We start from the raw sequence: 21,379 nt of genomic DNA on the forward strand, positions 1-21,379 counted from the left end.
ATCAACACTCAGATAGATATTTTACAAAATTGAGGTTAATTTGAATGCATTGTAATCTGATTTGTCTTAACTTGGCAATATATCAAGTGCATCTGTCATGTGTGAACGATCATTTAAGACATGTTTCAGTGGTTTTGAATTATCCCAGTATATGGATGTACTTTAGTTACTTAAATATCTTACTGTTTAGACACAGAGATTGTTTGCAAAATTTCACTATTACAATGAACACAGTAATAATCATATATGTACATAAACTTCTAATCTTTTAAAAATATGTTCTCTCAAGTAGAACTACTAGTTAGTTCCAAGTTTATGAACATGTTGTGTTTTTAATCTCATGACTGCATTGCCTTTCAAAATTTCCTTCATGTTTCTTATAGATAACGTTTCTCATAGTTGCTATTATACAAAGACGGAATATCATCTTGCTTTGTAAACTGCATTGCTCCTGAGGGAGGAGACCATGACTACAACTCTGGTAATATCTCTACCTAATTACACTTACAATACACTTATCTCACATAAAGATTGTTAAGTTAATAAAATTTTCTCTCAATAGTGATGGCAAAGCTTCACTGTTTTTCAGACAACCCCCCCTTTTATTAATAATAAAGAATTTATCCCCAAACTTGCTAAAGTAAATATGTTATAAAAAGAAATATTTCAACATAATTGTCCCAGAGACAGTTAACCTGACACAACAGGTTCTGGTTGAAGAATATTGCAAGGAACAAATTCAAATTGTGCCCCATGTTCAGATGAGTCTCAAGATCAATAGTTTGCTTAAAGTTCTTTTGCCTGAAAGCCTGATCAAGGGAAGGTGTATGCCTAATTGGCCCTTGCACATCAAGGTTACTTTCTCCACTTTTGAAGAACTCTCATTTTGGAACTGTAATCACCTTCAAGGTGCATCTTTGCACTATAACTCTATCTGTAAGTCAGAGTGCAAGATAGCCATGGCACCAAAGGGGTTAAAAATATGGTGAATAAATAATGTAGAAAAGAAACATTAAATTGACATCTATAGGACGTTTCACCCCAAAACAATCAACTTCACCTTTTTTCTCAAGTGCACACGGAAGCTTCTCCAGAATAGATCACATCCTGGGCCATAAATCTAGTCTTGGTAAATTCAAAAAAATTGAAGTCATTCCAGTCATCTTTTCTGACCACAGTGCAGTAAGATTAGATCTCAATTACAGGAAAAAAAAACTATTAAAAATTCAAACATATGGAGGCTAAATAACACGCTTCTGAATAGCCAACAAATCATAGAAGAAATCAAAAAAGAAATCAAAATGTTCGTAGAAATGAATGAAAATGAAAACACAACAACCCAAAACCTATGGGACACTGTAAAAGCACTGCTAAGGGGAAGGTTCATAGCATTACAGGCTTACCTCAAGAAACAAGAAAAAAGTCAAATAAATAACCTAACTCTACACCTAAAGCAACTAGAGAAGGAAGAAATGAAGAACCCCAGGGTTAGTAGAAAGAAAGAAATCTTAAAAATTAGAGCAGAAATAAGTGCAAAAGAAACTAAAGAGACCATAGCAAAAATCAACAAAGCTAAAAGCTGGTTTTTTGAAAAAATAAACAAAATTGACAAACCATTAGCAAGACTCATTAAGAAACAAAGGGAGAAGAACCAAATTAACCAAATTAGAAATGAAAATGGAGAGATCACAACAGACAACACAGAAATACAAAGGATCATAAGAGACTACTACCAGCTGCTCTATGCCAATAAAATGGACAACTTGGAAGAAATGGACAAGTTCTTAGAAAAGTATAACTTTCCAAAACTGAATCAGGAAGAAATAGAAGATCTTAACAGACCCATCACAAGCAAGGAAATCAAAACTGTAATCAGAAATCTTCCAGCAAACAAAAGCCCAGGACCAGATGGTTTCACAGCTGAATTCTACCAAAAATTTAGAGAAGAGCTAACACCTATCTCACTCAAACTCTTCCAGAAAATTGCAGATGAAGGTAAACTTCCAAACTCATTCTATGAGGCCACCATCACCCTAATTCCAAAACCAGACAAAGATGCCACAAAAAAAGAAAACTACAGGCCAATATCACTGATGAACATAGATGCAAAAATCCTTAACAAAATTCTAGCAAACAGAATCCAACAACATATTAAAAAAATCATACACCATGACCAAGTGGGCTTTATCCCAGGAATGCAAGGATTCTTTAATATCTGAAAATCAATCAATGTAATACACCACATTAACAAATTGAAAGATAAAAACCGTATGATTATCTCAATAGATGCAGAAAAAGCCTTTGACAAAATTCAACATCCATTTATGATTAAAACTCTTCAGAAAGCAGGAATAGAAGGAACATACCTCAACATAATAAAAGCTATATATGACAAACCCACAGCAAGCATTACCCTCAATGGTGAAAAATTGAAAGCATTTCCCCTAAAGCCAGGAACAAGACAAGGGTGCCCACTCTCAACACTACTATTCAACATAGTTTTGGAAGTTTTGGCCACAGCAATCAGAGCAGAAAAAGAAGTAAAAGGAATCCAGATAGGAAAAGAAGAAGTGAAACTCTCGCTGTTTGCAGATGACATGATCCTCTACATAGAAAACCCTGAATACTCTACCAGAAAATTACTAGAGCTAATCAATGAATATAGTAAAGTTGCAGGATATAAAATTAATACACAGAAATCCCTTGCATTCCTATAGACTAACAATGAGAAAACAGAAAGAGAAATTAAGGAAACAATACCATTCACCATTGCAAGAAAAAGAATAAAATACTTAGGAGTATATCTTCCTAAAGAAACAAAAGACCTATACATAGAAAATTATAAAACACTGATGAAAGAAATCAAAGAGGACACAAACAGATGGAGAAATATACCGTGTTCATGGATTGGAAGAATCAATATTGTCAAAATGGCTACACCACCCAAAGCAATCTATAGATTCAATGCAATCCCTATCAAGCTACCAACGGTATTTTTCACAGAACTGAAAGAAATAATTTCACAATTTGTATGGAAATACAAAAAACCTCGAATAGCCAAAGTAATCTTGAGAAAGAAGAATGGAACTGGAGGAATCAACCTGCCTGACTTCAGACTATACTACAAAGCCACAGTCATCAAGACAGTATGGTACTGGCACAAAGACAGAAATATAGATCAATGGAACAGAATAGAAAGCCCAGAGATAAATCCATGAACCTATGGACACCTTATCTTTGACAAAGGAGGCAAGGATATACAATGGAAAAAAGACAACCTCTTTAACAAGTGGTGCTGGGAAAACTGGCCAACTACTTGTAAAAGAATGAAACTAGAACACTTTCTAACACCATACACAAAAATAAACTCAAAATGGATTAAAGATCTAAATGTAAGACCAGAAACTATAAAACTCCTAGAGGAAAACATAGGCAAAACACTCTGCGACATAAATCACACCAGGATCCTCTATGACCCACATTCCAGAATATTAGAAACAAAAGCAAAAATAAACAAATTGGACGTAATTAAACTTAAAAGCTTTTGCAGAACAAAGGAAACTATAAGCAAGTTGAAATGACAGCCCTCAGTTTGGGAGAAAATAATAGCAAATGAAACAACAGACAAAGGATTAATCTCAAAAATATACAAGCAACTCCTGAAGCTCAATTCCAGAAAAATAAATGACCGAATCAAAAAGTGGGCCAAAGAACTAAACAGACATTTCTCCAAAGAAGACATACAGATGGCTAACAAACACATGAAAAGATGCTCAACATCACTCATTATCAGAGAAATGCAAATCAAAACCACAATGAGGTACCATTACACGCCAGTCAGGATGGCTGCTACCCAAAAATCTACAAGTAATAAATGCTGGAGAGGGTGTGGAGAAAAGGGAACCCTCTTACACTGTTGGTGGGAATGCAAACTAGTACAGCCGCTATGGAAAACAGTGTGGAGATTTCTTAAAAAACTGGAAATAGAACTGCCATATGACCCAGCAATCCCACTTCTGGGCATACACACTGAGGAAGCCAGATCTGAAAGAGACATGTGCACCCCAATGTTCATCATAGCACTGTTTATAATAGCCAGGACATGGAAGCAACCTAGATGCCCATCAGCAGATGAATGGATAAGGAAGCTGTGGTACATATACACCATGGAATATTACTCAGCCATTAAAAAGAATTCATTTGAATCAGTCCTAATGAGATGGATGAAACTGGAGCCCATTATACAGAGTGAAGTAAGCCAGAAAGATAAAGACCATTACAGTATACTAACACATATATATGGGATTTAGAAAGATGGTAATGATAACCCTATATGCAAAACAGGAAAAGAGACACAAATGTACAGAACAGACTTTTGGACTCTGTGGGAGAAGGCGAGGGTGGGATGTTTCAAGAGAACAGCATCAAAACATGTATATTATCTAGGGTGAAACAGATCACCAGCCCAGGTTGGATGCATGAGACAAGTGCTCGGGCCTGGTGCAATGGGAAGTCCCAGAGGGAGTGGGTAGAGAGGGAGGTGGGAGGGGGGATCGGGATGGGGAATACATGTAAATCCATGGCTAATTCAAGTCAATGTATGACAAAAACCACTACAATATTGTAAAGTAATTAGCCTCCAATTAATAAAAATAAATGAAAAAAAAAAAGAAAAGAAACATTAACACCTCACTTCTCTCCTGTACCATCCACCATCATCCAGGAGGGCTCTTCCTCTAAAGCAAGTAAAAGAAATCCTCACGGTATTATATTTTATGTACAAAGTGTGTTTATCTACCTCCAAATTATTGTTGATTACTTAGATTAACTTGTACTTAGATAACTTAAATTCAGCTGCTGACAGAATACTTTTGTGTCAGCAAAAATTTCCCAATAAAATGAAGAGAGCTAGGTTTTCATTGGGAGCTTTTGGAAATAACAGTGAGGCATTCAGGGAAAAAGTAATATACTTAGGGAGGCTTGACACATGAAATCAGGTGGAAGAAAGTAGATTTCAAAAAATCTCCTTTCTGATCATAATTTTTATGAATTATGCTTATTTTAAAAATATGAAACTTGTAAAATAATAAAATTTCCTAGAAGTAACTGATGTTTTAATCTAGGCACATATACCTAAGTTAAAAAACTTATTATTGTCAGACCTTACCTGAATTATATAGACAACTAGGATACACTTGTGGTCCTGAAGGAAGTTTGCCCACTTTCGAAAATGTGATGTCCATCAGGTTCCCTTAGTTACAAATGTGACCCAGGTCAAATACTCTGGTTGCAACCAAATGATTTGCTTTTCTGAAGTGTTTCATACTAAAATTTTCCAAATAACTATTCCAAGTTTTAGCAAAGATTTACTGACCCTCTTAATCAGAAATTTTAGTATATAAAAAATATGCTTTATGCTCAAATTAATCCCCCATGAAAGTGTATAAATTAATAGGTTCAGTATCTATCTGGATTTTCTCATATTTGTTTTTGTCCTTGATGTTAGGAGGAATATTACTGTTATCTCTAAATGCACAGATGTAGTCTGAGGTTAGACACTGTTTTGACAAATGCAAGCAAAGTAAAAGCATTGTCTTTCCTGATTAAAAAAATCAAAACATATTTTTATGTAAACTATTGATAATTATAGTGATAACATTTCTGAGTTCATGTACGTGATGTTGAAATGCAATATTTGCAATTTTTCTGTTTGATGCAATAATATAACATTTCATTCTTAGTGGTGTCTTTCAAAATAAAACTACAAGCACGGTTATTTGGTCAATTTTATTTATCCCCACTTCATATTTTAAATAACTCACTCAATTTTGAAGAATTAAAAAAAATCATCTCTTTCTAAAATGTGAATTTACTCCTTTTAGTTTTAGAAACCACAAATGTTTAGCAGATCTTTATAGCCTATCTCCAAATAAAACAGGACTTTTCACATCATCTTTTATTTTTGAAAATTGTTTATTGATTGCTAACAATGACTAACTAACATATTTAAAAAAGCTTAATTAAAATAATTTATTTTAATTGGAGGCTAACTACTTTACAATATTATAGTGCTACTTGCCATGCATTGACATGAATCAGCCATGGGTCTACATGTGTTCCCCATCCTGAACCCTCCCACCTCCCTTCCCATTCCATCCCTCACATCATCCCAGTGCACCAGCATTGAGTGCCTTGTCTCATGCATCAAACCTGGACTGGTGATCTATTTCACATATGGTAATATACATGTTTCAATGTTATTCTCTCAAATCATCCCACCCTTGCCTTCTCCCACAGAGTCCAAAGGTTTGTTCTTTATCTCTGTGTCTCTTTTGCTGTCTTACATAAGAGTTCCAAAGAATAGCAAGGAGAGATAAGAAAGGCTTCCTCAGTGATCAATGCAAAGAAATAGAGGAAAAATAATAGAATAAGAAAGAGTAGAGATCTCTTCAAGAAATTTAGAGATAACAAGGGAACATTTCATGCAAAGATGGGCTCAATAAAGGACAGAAATGGTAGGGACCCAACAGAAGCAGAAGATATTAAGAAGAGGTGGCAAGAATACACAGAAGAACTATACAAAACAGATCTTCATGACCCAGATAATCACGATGGTGTGATCACTCACTTAGAGCCAAACATCCTGGAATGTGTAGTCAAGTGGGCCTTAGAAAGAATCACTACGAACAAAGCTAGTGGAGGTGATGAAATTCCATTTGAGCTATTTCAAATCCTAAAGGATAATGTTGTGAAAGTCCTACACTCAATATGCCAGCAAATTTGGGAAACTCAGCAATGGCCACAGGACTGGAAAAGGTCAGTTTTCATTCCAATCCCAAAGAAAGATAATACCAAAGAATGCTCAAACTACCACACAATTGCACTCATCTCACAGGCTAGTAAAGTAATGTTCAAAATTCTCCAAGCCAGGATTCAGGAATACATGAACTGTCACCCTGCTTATTTAACTTATATGCAGAGTACATCATGAGAAATGCTGGGCTGGAGGAAGCACAAGCTGGAATCAAGATTGCCAGGAGAAATATCAAAAATCTCAGATATGTAGATGTCATCACCCTTATGGCAGAAAGTGAAGAAGAACTAAAGAGCCTCTTGATGAAAGTGAAAGAGGAGAGTGAAAAAGTTGGCTCAAGGCTCAACATTCAGAAAACTAAGATCATGGCATCTGGTTCCATCACTTCATGGCAAATAGATGGGGAAACAGTGGATACAATGGCTGACTATTTTTCTGGGCTCCAAAATCACTGCAGATGGTGATCGCAGCCATGAAATTAAGACACTTTCTGCTTTTAAGGAACGTTATGACCAACCTAGACAGCATGTTAAAAAGCAGAGACATTACTTTGCCAACAAAGGTCTGTCTAGTCAAGGTTATGGTTTTTCCAGTGGCCATGTATGGCTGTGAGGCTTGGACTGTAATGAAAGCTGAGCACCGAAGAATTGATGCTTTTGAACTGTAGTGTTGGAGAAGACCCTTGAGAGTCCCTTGGACTGCAAGGAGATCCAACCAGTCCATCCTAGAGAAGATCATTCCTGGGTGTTCATTGGAGGGACTGATGATGAAGGTGAAACTCCAATACTTTGGCCACCTGATGAGAAGAGCTGACTCATTGGAAAAGACCCTGATGCTGGGAAAGATTGAGGGCAGGAGGAGGAGGGGACAACGGAGGATTTGATGGTTATATTGCATCACCGACTCAATGGACATGGGTTTGGGTAAACTCCGGGAGTTGGTGATAGACAGGAAGGCCTGGTGTGTAGTGGTTCATGGGGTCACAAAGAGTTGGACTTGACTGAGCAACTGAACTGATATAGGGTCATCATTACCATCTTTCTAAATTCCATATATTTGCTTTAATTTACTGTATTGGTGTTTTTTTTTTTTTTTTTTTTCTGACTTACTTTATTCTGTTTAAGAGGCTCCAGTTTCACCCACCGCCTTAGAACTGATTCAACTACATTTTTTAATACCTGAGTAGTATTCCATTGTGTATATGTATCACAGCTTTCTTATCCATTCATCTGCTGATGGACATCTAGGCTGCTTCCAAGTCTTAGCTATTGTAAACAGTGCTGCGATGAACACTGGGGTATACGTGTCTCTTTCAATTCTGTTTTTCTCAGTGTGTATGCCCACAAGTGAGATTGCTGGGTCATATGACAGTTCTATTTCCAGTTTTTAAGGAAATTCCACACTGTTCTCCATAGTGACTGTACCAATTTGCATTCCAACCAACAGTGTAAGAGTGTTCCCTTTTCTCTGCACCCTTTCCAGCATTTATTTTTTGTAGCCCTTTGATAGCAGCCATTCTGACTGATGTGAGATGGTTCCTCATTGTGGTTTTGATTTGTATTTCTCTGATAATGAGTGATGTTGAACATCTTTTCTTCTGTTTGTTAGCCATGTGTATGTCTTCTTTGGAGAAATGTCTGTTTAGTTCTTTGGCCCATTTTTTGATTGGGTTATTTATTTTTCTGGTATTGAGCTGCAGGAGTTGCTTGTATATTGTTGTGATTAATTGTTTGTCAGTTGCTTCATTTGCTATTATTTTCTCCGATTCTGAAGCCTGTATTTTCACCTTGCTCATAGTCTCCTTCATTGTGCAAAAGCTTTTAAGTTTAGGTCTCATTTGTTTATTTTTGCTTTTATTTCTGTTACTCTGGGAAGTGGTCATAGAAGATCCTGCTGTGATTTACGTCAGAGAGTGTTTTGCCTATGTTTTCCTCTAGGAGTTTTATAGTTTCTGGTCTTACATTTAGATCTTTAATCCATTTTGGGTTTATTTTTGTGTATGGTGTTAGAAAGTGTTCTAGTTTCATTCTTTTACAAGTGATTGACCAGTTTCCCCAGCACCACTTGTTAAGGAGATTTTCTTTTCTCCATTGTATATTCTTGCCTCCTTTGTCAAATACAAGGAGTCCATAGGTGTGTGGATTTATCTCTGGGCTTTCTATTAATAGGGCTTAATTTTATATCACTAGATATTTTTTCAAAATGATAAAGGGACGGGTACTTTTTTCCAAGCATATAATATGGGTCAGGGAGTAGAAAAAGGAAATACTTTGATATTTTAGTCATGTGTCTTCACTGAGTCCAAAGGTGGCCTAGTTTTTTGAAAAGTAAGGAGTGGTCAATTAAGATTTTTTAATAATCATTTTAACAATGGGCTATAAACTAGTCCAGCTGGTAAAGAATTTGCCTGCAATGCAGGCAATTGCAGGCAATGCAGGTTCAATTCCTGGGTTAGGAAAAAGATACCCTGGGGAAGGGATAGGCTACCCATTACAGTACTCTTAGGCTTCCCTGGTGATTCAGATAGCAAAAAAAAAAAAAAAACCCACCTGCAATGTGGGAGTCCTGGATTCAATCCCTGGGTTGGGAAGATCGCCTGCAGAGGAAATGGCAACCCACTCCAGTATTCTTGCCCGGGAAATCCCATGGACAGAGGAACCTAGCAGGTAACAGTCCACGGGGTCGCATAGACTCAGACACAACTGAGCGACGAAGCACACACATTAGATTTCTATTGCTTCTGTACCAAATCAGCACAAATTCAGTGGATTAAAACTAGAAGTATTTATTAATTTATAGTTCTGTGTGTCAAAAGTTCACATGGGTCTCATTGGTTTACAGTCAAGGCTTTTACAGGGCTACATTCTTTCTGGAGGTTGTAGGGGAGAATTCCTTGCCTTTTTCCAGCTTCTAGAAGCTCCTCTCCTTCCTTGGCTCCATTTTAAAAACCAGTATTTGTATCACTCCCTTTTCTTCTGTTTTCACAACTCCTTCCCTGCCTTTGACTCTTATGCCACCCTTTTTTATTTATGGGGCCTGAGTTTGCAATCATATTGATGCTGTGCAGTAAATCTGGGTTAATTTCTGAAGAATTTTAATTTAGTCACCATCTGCAAAGTCCCGTTTGCCATAGAAGATAGCGTAGTCACAGATTCTGGGAATTTGGTCATGGACATTTTGGGGGAGACATTTTTCTCCTATGTCAAATGTTTTTTCATTATGAACAAACAACATACATTTACTGAGTTTCTGTCAAACTGGAGTTTTTCTTTGTCCCAAGTATTTTGAACATTTTGACTGACTCCTATTTTCAGCCAACTTGAAGAAATAAAAGAAACATTAGAGATGTGATTAAACATAAATGGGTCATTTGAACATAAAATTGTCCTAATGAGAATATGGATAAAAATACTTTATTGGTAATAAGTTTAAAAACATTCCAGTAACCTTTGATCAATCACTTTATTCTGGAAATTTTGACCTTTGATGGTGTCCCCTTCTCATTCCAGGGAAGTAAAGGAAAGGAATGTTTGCACACTTGCCATTGCCTGTTGGTTTCAAAATTGTCTTTGCAACAATAGCCAGTTAAGAGAGATGAGGGTTGTCATGGCCTTTCCTATTGGCCTTGAATGGTCACAATGGGGTGTTTTTCTCTAACTGTCCTAAAGAGTAAAAGGGTAAATCAGAGTTTATCAGTCTCATTAATCCTGGCTTCCACTGGGGCTTGGGTGAAAAGGTATAGAATGTGATCAGTATGCAGCTTTCATGACCTTTCTATTGAGCGAGGATCTTAGCAAGGGACAGACCTCATGTAAGTCTCGGCCTCCATGGGAGGTGGTTTGTTCATTCCTACATGAAGATGAAAGGAACCATATCGAAGTCAATTCAGCAGAGATAGTGAAAAGGTCATTGAGACTGTATTCTCATGTCATGTATTCACAATACAGACTGAGTGGGTCTAGCTTTAATTTTTTTCTCAATCTATTTCATGTCAATGAATTTTTATTAACAACTATAGTGGATATCTCTACCATTTTCCTATAAAATAGTCTTGACCACTAGTCAAAGAGAAAATATTGGCATTGGATGACTACTAAATGTCTTTGTTTTTACACTTGGCATCTTTATTGAGACAGAGTAAATAAAAGGACTAGGGAAAATCCAGGTCTTGTTTGGGTATATTTGAGCATGAAAAAGTGAAAGTAAAGTTGCTCAATCGTGCCTGACTCTTCACGACCCCATGGACTGCAGCCTACCAGGCTCCTCCATCCATGGTATTTTCCAGGCGAGAGTACTAGAGTGGGGTGCCATTTCTTTCTCCAGGGGATCTTCCCAACCTAGGCATCAAACCTGGGTCTCCCACTTTGAGGGCAGATTCTTTACCCTCTGAGCCACCAGGGAAGCCCTTGAGTATGAAACGTGTAGAATATAACCAAGGTTTTTTTTGTATTTTTACTTCCATCTGTGCATGACACTATCAGAATTTAAAAGAACAAACTCTTGGTTCTGTAGAATCAAGAATTATCCAGTAGACTCCAAGACCATCAAGAACTTTTGATAGGTCCTTTAGACACCACCTTCAGAGGCAGGAGATGAAATTGATACACAGCACAACATTCTATTTGCATGATACGGGCCTATGTACAATGCATGTGATAGATGGAGTGGGTTAGATGGGGGCAGCTTTGCAGCTGTGCTGGGGAGGATGTAGACAGTTTGCTCTACTGGTTGCTGTTGTCGTTCAGTAGCCTGGTCATGTCCGACTTTTTGTGACTCTGGACTGCAGAATGCGAAGCCTCTGCTAACCAGCTCTACTGGTTAACAAGACCTAATCTATATCATGTAAGTGCTTTGTTCTCCATGGATGCATAGAGAACTTATCCTGGTAAGCTTAACTCCTTCCCAGGATAAGCTGCCTCACAAAAATACTGCACAGTTTCCACCTTCTTAGTCATCCCCAACTGGACGGAAGAACAGTCGATCTAAAGGCTGATGAGGAAACTGTGATGTGGTCTGACTCACAAACGATGAGCTCAGTTAGTGAGATTCTCTTGAGCTAAGAAATTCTGAGGGAATGAGTCATTTAGCAGCAGGTACCAAAGTTAAATGAAATCAGCTGGAAAGATATGATGGACTTTGCATTATGAGGTAATAGAAACTTTGAGTAAGCAGAACAATTAGGTAGAGAAAAGTAAAAATAAAGGGTAAGAAAATGATTTTTTTCATAGGACATTAAAAATAGGCTTTTGGGGAGTATTTATGTCATATTGTTGGCACAGTATGGTGTACAATAAAGATTCCTACGTTACTGCTGTTGAGATTTTTATATGTATTGTGCATCCAGAAATACCTTTTTTTTGGAGTCTCCTTTAGAAAGTGGACTGTCACATCCTGTTCTTTTTCATTAGAACTTATTTTCTTCCCCTTGTAAATGGAAACTACCTAATACAATAGAGATGAGCTCAGAATTGTTCAGAATTCACTTTTATTGTCCTAGGCAGTAGTTTCTGGTAGCTATTATTTCATAGTTTTTCCAGGTAAAGAGTTAGCAGTTCACCTGGGATTCAGCTGGTGACACCTTGGGCATTTCTTTGAATGATACTCACATGTGACAGTATTTAAAGAAGTATTCTCTGCTGTTCACTATGATGAATGTGTCTGAACTACAAAGAATGGAAGTCTAGCCTAATAAGAATAATTTTTAGTGGCAGAAATAATAAAGAAATATGTCTCTTCCCTGAATTTGATCTTAGATATGGAATTGAAAGAGAAATAATTCTTAAACTATTTTTGAAGAAATTGGAAAAATACTTGGCCTGATTTTAATCCTTTCCTCAAATCTAATTTCTCCACAGTAAATTAAATAATTAAGCAGGAGTGTTCATCTCTATTGTCGAAACTAATCCAACTGATATCTTATTTTTTCTTACTATTTCAGATGAATTTTCTAAATAACATCATACTGTATTATTAGCTCAGCTGGTAAAGAATCCGCCTACAATACAGGAAACCTGGATTCGATCCCTGGATTGGGAAGATCCTCTGCAGGAGGGCATGGCAACCACTCCAGTATTCTTGTTTGGAGAATCCCCATGGATAGATGAGCCTGGTGGGGTCCACGGGGTCACAAAGAGTCGGAGGTAACTAACCACAGCATACAGCACACCACACTGTATCATACACTAATTTCTTTGTTCAACCTTACTTTTCTCCTTTTAGAAGATACACACATGCCTCTCCAGATTTTTTTTTTTTTTTTTTACATCTGGCAGTTAGCTGATTGTAACTTCTCTTCAGAGTTACTATAATAACCACATTTAACCATATAACAGGAATTTGTTTTTATTCTATGTTAGGATTTGTAATTAACAGTAATCAAGTTTAAACCCACTTAAGTTAGGAGTTGTAACAGGAATACATGATGATTTTAAATTTATGAAAAACCTTTAAATCAGATATTATCATTTTTTCTACTGATGACTTATGAAATGAAATGTCATTTACTATTCTTTCCGTTTCATGTATATTACAAAGAATAGTTTCTGTTGCAATTGACAGAAACCCAAACACAAGTGGGAAAAACATAAGGCACTTATTGGATGACTGAAAACATCAAGTGGCAGATCTGGGTTTAGATAGTTCTCATGGGGTTCTACATCCTTTACCCTGGAAGTTCTGGATCTGTCCAACAAATGTTGACTTTTTATGCAGGTAAGATTGCTATAGGTGGTGCTTGTGGTAAAGAACCCGCTTGCCAAAGCAGGAGACTCAAGAGATTTGGGTTCAATCCATAGGTCAGGAAGATCCCCTGGAGGAGGTCATAGCAACCCACTCCAGTATTCTTGCCTAGAGAATCCTACGAACAGAGGAGCCTGACAGGCTACAGTCCATGGGGTCACAAAGTGTCAGACTTGACTGAAGCAACTTAGTACACATGCAAGATTGCCACATGGCAGCAATAAAAAGTTCCAGTAGTCAAAGAAGTCACATCTGCTCACCTGACCATCTGCTTGACCATAAAGCTTTCCAGTTTCAAGAGTCTTTCAACATCTTAAAAGTGAACACTTTTTAATTATTTATTTGATTAGTGATTAGCTGACCATCTGCTGAGAGTAAGACTGGAGGGGGGACAACAGTAAACAAGAGTGGATTCTGGCAAAAGGAATAAGAAACTCTTGGAGAAAGTGGACACATGTTTAATGAGAGCATTACTTACATTTTGTTTAGGTTTTGGGTCAGGCTGGCTTTGTAAAGAGATAGACTGTTTACATTTGTATTCATCCTCTATGATTTACAATGTATGTCTTATGAGAGTGTTGAAAGTGACAATTACTTACTGCTTGTTATCACTGAGTAGTGATGCTTTGGTTCTGGTATTTGATACTGTCTAGAAGAAGCTCTCGAGTGCTTATTTCTATGATTTGCTGCAGTAACTTCACTTTTTTTAAAATTTATTTATGGTACTAATTTGATGAAATACAATAAAGTTCAGATGCTTTTGGACAAAACCTTAATTTATTTATCTCTTATCTCTTACTTTCCTGTCATTTATTTACTCATCTTGTCCCATGTTCCTGGATGAATTTTTGACTCATATCTGCCTCATTCCTGCCGTATGGTCAAGGCCTCTTTCTTTCCCTGTATCTTTCACAACTTTTGCTTCTTTTCCCTTGGCAGAGCCCTTTTGATTTTCCTTTAGTGTCATAATATTCCAAGCTTATTTGGCTGCTTGTTTTTGTCTACCAGCCCCATTACCCACAAGACCACAATCCAGGTTAATGTGTCTCTTTTACAATTCTGGACACACTGTACTCTTGCACTAAAATGTCCTGGTTTCCTATTGCTTTGTAGAATAAGTACAAACTCTCCAAACTGACATAAATGATGCTCCCTAATACACAAGCAATCCTTATAAGATTTTTTCCATTCTAACATTATAGTAATATACACAGAGTATCTTGGGATCATAATAATGAGAGATATTACATGTCTGTTAAAAAAAAAATGAACACTTGTGTTTTGGTCAGACTTGATTATTCACTGATACCTTAAATACTATATGTATTAATATCTCAGTTGCCTTGTCCAGGATGTAGGAGATATGTATTTCTTAAGATGATCCTAAATGAATTGACAGATATACTGTCTTCCTATGTTTGCATGTCAATATCTCATCAACCTTTCAACACTTCATTATAAAGCCACTGCAGTTGTGTTAATCCAAAAACTCCTTGCTCTCACATTCAGATGGCTCCTAGCTGTACTTCAATCCACTGTTGCACCTTGTTCAGCATCATCTCTTAAGTGGTGTTCTTAAGTGGGGCCTTTGGGAGGTGATGGAGTTATGAAGACAGAGCCTCCTGAATGAGATGAGTGTTTTTACGTATAAGAGACTCACAGAGCTCCCTAACACTTCCCCCATGTGAGGATACAGTAAGTAGCGTGGGACCAGAAAAGGCCCTGTCTGACCACACTGTGAAAATCCATTTCTATTGCTTATAAATCTGTCATTTTGTTATAGCAACCCAGAAGGACTAAGACAAAAATCCTAAGAATCTTTAGACAGTTCTGTAAATTTCATGCTATTTGGATACCCAGGTACAAAGCACTTTTACTGTCTGTTGTAACACTGTGAAACTTGGTTGACAGTACCTGGCTGACTTTCATAAGGAATCCTGAGAATTCAGTCTTCTTGGTAAGATAACCATCATAATAAATAATTATCTAATAAGTTAACCCAGAATAACTTGCTAGGATTCTAAAGTAAGCTGTTAATGGTCTTCTTTGTAATGCCAGCTTCTCCTACCTCTGACAAAATTTAATCAGAACTTCATTCTCTCAATGGTAAGGATGGATTTGCTTTTGATTTTTCTCTTAAATGAAAATAATAAACATTGAAAAATTGCCTTCTTAGATTTTGACATCTCTACAGATTATTTTTTAATTTTTTAAGATGAGATCTGCTGCACTCAAGCATGCATGAAAAAGATGCAAAACTCAAAGAAATTTGCTATGGGATGGATCATTAAAAACCATCTCAGAAGTTCATGTGAGGGATACGGGCTTAGCACTTCTTGTTGTAGATGATTCAGCAATTCAGGTGCTTGAGGTAAGTGTTAATCTTACTCATATCCATGCACAGGCACTAGAGAAGGTTATTAAAAGCAGTTTGGTAGGCATCTGCATCTTTTGACTGCAGTGATGGGAGTCCTGACCATAAGCAGTAGTCATGTTCTCCTTGATTCCAGGATGAATCTAAGCACCAAAAGATAATAAATTGTGAGTTTTATTAGTATTTGCTCTTTGTTCCATCTAATTATCAAATTAAGATTAGGGGAAGAGACATGAAATTCCCTAGACATGTGTTTTATAGCCAGCACATCAGATATCTATTAGTGATCTAAAAACTAGAAACAGAACTCAAGTATGAGTTTAGTTTTGACTTTCTCTCTTCTTGTTTCCCTCTCTCTCTTTTGGTTTGAGGATGGCAAAGAAAATATACTAACAGAATTTCACTAGTGAATGTACTGGGATATACTTTCAAGAAAGCATTTATCTTGGACATTATTTTGTAGTTCTCTTACCCTCTAAAATATTTCAATCAACTGTAACCAGGAAGAGGCACACTTTTGGTGGAATTGTGTGCAATTCAGGGAAGGCTACACCTGTCAAAAATTGCAGTGGGATCCTAATCCACTTAAAGGAGAATCTGTCACTATGAATGACTAGGCTTTTGCTTCCTGTAATAGCAATCTAGAATACAGAAGGCCTGAATCTTGTTCTTGCAAAGTGAGAAATCTCATGACACATTCCTCATTACAGAGGTCACCTCTTTCATTCACGAGAAAAGCAAGGAAACCTTCAGGAGGCTGCTCACCTTGCCAGTTATAGTTTCCATGCCTTCCTGAAGTACTTTGTTGTCTTCCTCAATCTCTTTGGCCTTCGATGGAAGAGCATTTGAGGTTCCTTTCATATCCTGCAGCTTTGTGACTAGGTGATGCAAAGGGTCATTCCAGGAGACCAACAAAATGAGCACCCACCTCAGAAAGATTTCATCCTATGCAACCATAAGAAACAATCTCTTAAAATAAGTATACTTCAGTGTGCTTGGTAACATGTGATTTTTACTCAGAGCAGTTGACCTAAAAACCTCTTTGTTATTCCTATGTGTATGCCAAATGTTTTGAAGGTGGTAAAAGCTGTAAAATTATAAAATGTAAGCTCTTAGTTTATACTTCACGGGCAATTTATAGATCAGTTATTTATTTTGCTGCTATAGATATTTAGTCATCACTTGATTTTATTCATAGTTTATCAACTGCAGAAGTAATTTTTCTTTGATTTTTTTCCTTATTTTTCTTCCACTTTTCTCTGCATGAGTGGTTGCTGTAACCTCTAAAGATATGAAGCTTTGTAACACAAGTGTACTGTCTCAGTTGCTTGAGTGATAAACTGGACAAAAAGACTCACCTCTGTCAGCTCAGTTGCTCATTTGTTTTGAGTGGTGTGGAGGGAGGAGGTGTGGCAACTGTTGAAGAGATTTAAGTCTCTGCCCTGGGCATACTGTTTATTCTGAAAGTGATCAAGAAAATTCAGAGTTACGGTTATTTGGGCATTCAATAAATGAACCCATTACCAGAATATTAACACATTTGATAGATGTCTAATTTTTTTGAGGGTCACATAAAAATTGAGTCATTCTTTTTCCTACTTTTTCTTTCCATTGTATCTATAGACACTTGTTTATAGAGATAATCTATAAACACTTAATCTCTCGTTTACTGAGGTTGGAACCAGTACACTCTCTTAATAGGAGTTATAAAGTTATAACTTCTTTGACTGACCTCTGAATCCACACACCTATAGCTTCGTGTTCATTGTAGATGCAGAATACAATGTTGGTGATGGTGACAAAATAGTTAGAAAGACATGGCACAAAATTCTAGGACATGCTAAGCAATGGACTGAGAATAAGAACAAGAAAAACTAGCTAACACATGGATAGAGAAAAACTAACCTTTAGTGGAAATTGTGAACATTTAAAGAGATTACTTGGAAGATTTGGAAAAAGGATGACAATCAAAAATGGAGGATGACAGCAAAATTTTGTGAAGCAATTATCCTTCAATAAAAATAAATTAGTTAAAAAAATTTAATGGAGGATGAAAGAAAAGCTAGTGAATGTAAAGAACTATGTGAATTTAATAGAAACATTGAGCACCATTTTTTTTATATCATTTGTCTGCTCTACTGTGGACTACCTGATTGACCTACAAGTTTACACACTACTTCAACGTAACTTCATCAGAAAGAGAATAACTGTTTCCAATTCTAAAACAACCTTCTATTTTAGGTCTAAACTTATTATTATTTGTGTGTGTGTGTGTGTGCTCCATGAGATTTTTTTAATTGATTTATTTATTTATTTTACTTTATAACATTGTATTGGTTTTGCCATACTTTGACTTGAATCCACCATAGGTGTACATGAGTTCCCCATCCTGAACCCCCCTCCCATCTCCCTCCCCATCCCATCCCTCTGGGTCATCCCAGTGCACCAGTCCCGAGCATCCTGTCTCATGCATCAAACCTGGACTGGAGATTCATCTCACATATGATAATTTACATGTTTCAATGCCATTCTCTCATATCATCCTGCCCTCGCCCTCTCCCATAGAGTTCAAAAGACTGTTCAATACATCTGTGTCTCTCTTTCTGTCTCACATAAAGAGTTATTGTTACCATTTTTCTAAATTCCATATATATGTGTTAGTATACTGTAATGGTGTTTTACTTTCTGGCTTACTTCACTCTGTATAATGGTCTCCAGATTCATCCACCTCATTAGAACTGATTCAAATGTATTCTTTTTAATGGCTGAGTAATACTCCATTGTGTATATATACCATGGCTTCCTTATCCATTCATCTGCTGATGGACATCTAGGTTGCTTCCATGTCCTGGCTATTATAAACAGTGCCACAATGAACATTGGGGTACACGTGTCTCTTTCAATTCTGGTTTCCTCAGTGTGTATGCCCAGCAGCGGGGCTGCTGGGTCATATGGCAGTTCTATTTCCAGTTTTTAAGGAATCTCCACACTGTTCTCCATAGTGGCTGTACTAGTTTGCATTCCCACCAACAGTGTGAGAGGGTTCCCTTTTCTCCACACCCTCTCCAGCATTTATTGCTTGTAGACTTTTGGGTAGCAGCCATCCTGACTGGTGTGTAATGGTACCTCATTGTGGTTTTGATTTGCATTTCTCTGATAATGAGTGATGTGGAGCATCTTTTCATGTGTTTGTTAGCCATCTGTATGTCTTCTTTGGAGAAATGTAGTAAACTTATTCATCGCAAATCTTATAACAATAATTTGTTAGCATTTAAAAAACTGTCATTATTTGTTTTCATGACAAGGATTTAGCTTTGTTTAACATTTTCCATCCACCCAGTTCACTGTAGTGCAGTTCTCATTTATTGTGTGTTTACTGTGTGCATGTGAAGAATGCCCAGAGAGACACTGAAGAGCCAAAGATTCAACTTGCTTCCTTTTCCCAGCCCCTTCCCCAAAGTGCTTTATGTCAGGTATTGTTATAGACTGAATGTGTCTCCCCCAAATTCATGTGTTGAAGCCCCAACTCCCAAAGTATGTGTTTGGAAAAGGGGTTTTATGAAGATTAATTAAGGTTAAATGAGCTCATAGGGTGGACCAGTAATCCAGTAGGATTAGTGTCTTTATGAGGAGAAATACCAGAGTTTTCTCTTTTGTATCTGTGTCTCTGTCTCTCTGTCTCTTTTCCCCATCCCCACCCTGTGAGGACACAGGGAGAAGCCAAGCTGGGAAGACAGAGCCCTTACCAGAACATGATCTTATGGCACCCTGATCTGGGATATTCAGCCCCAAAACTGTGAAGATATATATTTCTGTTGTTTATTTCACTGAGGCTATGGTATTCTGTTACAGCAGTCCAAGATAACAAGTTCAGGAGCTTTAAATTTATTTTGGAAACGTAAAAATCTAAGTGAATGGAAGGAAATTGAAACAGATTTTTCAATCTTGAAAAATCTTTGAGATTTCACAAAACTGATCCTTGTTTTTGTTTGATTCCACATCTTAGGAGCTTATGCCTTCTTTGACCTAGAGAGTGTATTATTTAAAGTTTGGCTGATGCAGCCTTCTTGTTTAAATGATAGTATAGCCCAGTCAGTTACTTGAAGAATCCTTCTGGAAATAAGCACAAACCGTCCATGGGTTCACAGAGTCAGACACGACTTGGCAACTCAATAACAATGCTAACAAATTCATTTACCATTTTTCATGACAGTCACTATAACCAAGCTTTCTTAGTATCCCTCCTCATGATATAGAAACTTCTAATACATTTAGGAAGCTTGCATCAAATGTTGATACCTCAGTGAAAGTGAAAGTCACTCAGTTGTGTCCGACTCTTTGCTGCCCCATGGAATATACATGTTTACGGATTATGCATGTCAATGGACCATATAGTCCATGGAATTCTCCAGGCCAGAACACTGGATTGGGTAACCTATCCTTTCTCCAGCAGATCTTCCTGACCCAGGAATTGAACCGGCGTCTCCTACATTGCAGGTAGATTCTTTACCAGCTGAGCTATCAGGGAAGATGAGAATATGCTTTATTGAAATGATATTATTAGGTAATAAATGTAATAGTGATATGTTGAAATGGTTAATCTTGGACAATAAACTCACTATTTCATGATATCAGTCTTTCCTTTTCCTTTGCCGTGGTAAGTTTCCTCACAGGAGACAGAAACAGAATAATACAAGAAAAATATGAACATCTAAAACATTTTTTTTAACAGCAGATTCAAAGGCTATTATCCCTGTATAAAACTCAATATAATGTTTAAAGAACAGATAATAATGTACATTTTAAATCAATGTTTTCATTTTCTAAAACTGGAGCAGACGAGAAAGAAAGAAAGAAAGAAAGAAAGAAAGTGAAGTCACTCAGTCATGTCCGATTCTTTGTGACCCCATGGACTGTAGCCTTCCAGGCTCCTCCATCCACGGAATTTCCCAGGCAGGAGTACTGTAGTGGGTTGCCATTTCCTTCTCCAGGAGATCTTACCAACCCAGGGATCGAACCCGGGTCTCCTGCATTACAGGCAAACACTTTACCATCTGAGCCACCAGGGAAGCCCCGGGGAGCATATGAAGTCCCTTTAAAGATATGAAATGACACTCTTGAACACTTCACTGTTTCACAACTTTCCCTTTTGACCTTTTTTTCTGTTTACATGATAATGCTTCCTTACCTTCCAGTGCCTTAGGCATAAGCACATCTCCTTATTTGCTGAAATCTGAGCGATGCCTGAATAATGGGCAGTTTTAGAGGAGTAGGCATGTCATTTCAAAAGCATGGCTTTGAATGAGTAAGCTCTTCCAGACAGCGGCTGAGAGTTGAATGTTCCTAATAGTCCATCTTGCCTGGAGCATTGGCTGTGTAGTTGGGGTGTGTAAAATAATTTAGGGTCAGATTGTCAGGGGACTCATGTGACACATTGACAAATCTGGATTATA

The 21,379-nt window shown here is 37.2% G+C and overlaps 1 pseudogene; it reads right to left on the bottom strand.

The window, feature by feature from the left end:
• Positions 1 to 16,787, bottom strand: part of LOC133059317 (regulator of nonsense transcripts 3B-like) — a 71,286-nt pseudogene extending 54,499 nt beyond the window's left edge.
• Positions 16,788 to 21,379: the final 4,592 nt, after the last annotated feature.

This window comes from Dama dama, chromosome 7, assembly GCF_033118175.1.
Source record: "Dama dama isolate Ldn47 chromosome 7, ASM3311817v1, whole genome shotgun sequence".
Classification (NCBI taxonomy): Eukaryota; Metazoa; Chordata; class Mammalia; order Artiodactyla; family Cervidae; genus Dama; species Dama dama.